This window comes from Petromyzon marinus, unplaced genomic scaffold (assembly GCF_048934315.1).
Source record: "Petromyzon marinus isolate PM22_M1 ecotype Great Lakes invasive population unplaced genomic scaffold, UKy_Petmar_22M1.pri1.0 PM_G_Scaffold_52, whole genome shotgun sequence".
In the NCBI taxonomy this organism is placed as follows: domain Eukaryota; kingdom Metazoa; phylum Chordata; class Hyperoartia; order Petromyzontiformes; family Petromyzontidae; genus Petromyzon; species Petromyzon marinus.
Genome location: NW_027423005.1, coordinates 1,530,001 through 1,532,500, shown reverse-complemented (window position 1 = coordinate 1,532,500; position 2,500 = coordinate 1,530,001).

The following is a 2,500-nucleotide window of genomic DNA, read 5'->3' as shown; positions in this document are numbered from 1 at the left end:
TCCTGAAGCAGGGCAGGGATGATGGTGTTGAAGGCAGAGCTGAAGTCCACAAACAGGATCCTGGCGTAGGATGCTGGGGCGTCCACATGCTGTAGGGTGAAGTGGAGGGCCATGTTAACTGCGTCGTCCACAGACCTGTTGGCTCTGTAGGCAAACTGAAGGGGGTCCAGGAGAGGGTCTGTGATGGCTTTGAGGTGTGCCAGGAGCAGGCGCTCAAAAGACTTCATTACCACAGATGTAAGGGCGACCGGTCTGTAATCATTTAGTCCTCTTGGCCTTAGCTTTTTGGGCACAGCGATGATGGTGGAGGACTTGAGACAGGCTGGTACATGGCATGTCTCCAGGGAGGTGTTAAAGATGTTGGTGAACACCGGAGACAGCTGGTCAGCGCAGTGCCTGAGGGTGGCTGGAGAGACAGAGTCCGGCCCGGCTGCTTTGCGTGGATTCTGGCTCTTGAAAAGCCCATTAACTTCTCCCTCCTGAAAGGAGAGAGTCGTTTCTGTAGTATGGGTGGGGGATGGGGCCTCTTGGGTGGGAAGGGGTGGTTCAGGACAGTCCAATTGTCTTTCAAATCTACGGTAGAACTCGTTCAGGTCGTTGGCTAGGCGGGAGTCGTTAGTGGTGTGGGGCGCTCTGGGTTTGTAGTTGGTGATGTGCCTGAGCCCTTTGGCAGACAGAAGCAGCGTCGTTAGTAGAGAACTGGTGTTTTAGTGTCTCTGAGTACAGTCGTTTAGCCTCTCTCACCGCTTTGCTAAACCTGTTCTTCGACTCCTTGAATCTGTCTCTATCCCCACTCCTAAACGCTTCCTCCTTCTCCAACCTCAACCTTTTGAGCTTTGCTGAGAACCAGGGCTTGTTGTTGTTAAAGTTCACCCTGGTACGTGTTGGGATACAGCAGTCCTCACAGAAGCTGATGTACACAGCCTCTGTGAGTTCATCCAGACTATTGGTAGCAGTCGTGAACATATTCCAGTCAGTACAGTCTAAGCACGCCCGCAAATCTTCCACAGCCTCACTGGTCCACTGTTTAGATGTCCTCACAGCAGGTTTACAGAGTTTTAGTTGCTGCCTGTATGCACGAATCAGGTGGACCAAGGGAGTTCTGTGCGAGCCGAACAGCCCCGTGACCCACAAGAGAAACATCCCCGCCAAATTCGAGCGTTTGACGGGGTCTATCCGTGAAAAAATATTCACGTTTTTGAGTGCACATGCATTTCTGCTGCAAATGCCTCTGGAAGTTTCATGCCGTTCGTATGCCAATTGTGGCAACACGAAAATGACCCGTTTTCCCATTCCGAGGGATTTCTGTGCGACCCTAACAGCCCCGTGAGCCACAAGAGACACATCCCCGCCAATTTCTAGCGTTTCACGGGGTCTATCCGTGAAAAATATAGACGTTTTTGAGTGCACATGCATTTCTGCTGCAGATGCCTCTGGAAGTTTCATGCCGTTCGTACGCAATGTGGCAACACGAAAATGACCCCTTTTCCCATTCCGAGGGATTTCTGTGCGACCCTAACTAACAGCGCCCGTGAGCCACAAGAGAGACATCCCCGCCAACTTCTAGCGTTTGACGGGGTCTATGCGTGAAAAATATTAAAATTTTTGAGTGCACGTGCCTTTCTGCTGCAAATGCCTCTGGAAGTTTCATGGCGTTCCTATGCAATGTGGCAACACGAAAATGACCCCTTTTCCCATTCCGAGGGAGTTCTGTGCCACCCTAACAGCCCCGTGAGCCACAAGAGACACATCCCCGCCAATTTCTAGCGTTTCACGGGGTCTATCCGTGAAACATATAGAAGTTTTTGAGTGCACATGCATTCCTGCTGCAAATGCCTCTGGAAGTTTCATGCGGTTCGTACGCAATGTGGCAACACGAAAATGACCCGTTTTCCCATTCCCAGGGATTTCTGTGCGACCCGAACAGCCCCGTGAGCCACAAGAGACACATCCCCGCCAATTTCTAGCGTTTCACGGGGTCTATCCGTGAAAAATATCAATTTTTTTTGACTGCACATGCATTTCTGCTGCAAATGCCTCTGGAAGTTGCATGCGGTTCGCATGCAATGTGGCGACACGAAAATGACCCGTTTTCCCATTCCGAGGGATTTCTGTGCCACCCTAACAGCCCCGTGAGCCACAAGAGAGACATCCCCGCCAATTTCTAGCGTATCACGGGGTCTATCCGTGAGAAATATTCACTTTTTTGAGTGCACATGCATTCCTGCTGCAAATGCCTCTGGAAGTTTCATGTGGTTCGTATGCAATGTGGCGACACGAAAATGACCCGTTTTCCCATTCCGAGGGATTTCTGTGCCACCCTAACAGCCCCGTGAGCCACAAGAGAGACATCCCCGCCCACTTCTAGCGTTTCACGGGGTCTCTCCGTGAAAAATATCACATTTTTTGAGTGCACATGCATTCCTGCTGCAAATGCCTCTGGAAGTTTCATGCGGTTCGCATGCAATGTGGCGACACGAAAATGACCCGTTTTTTCCCA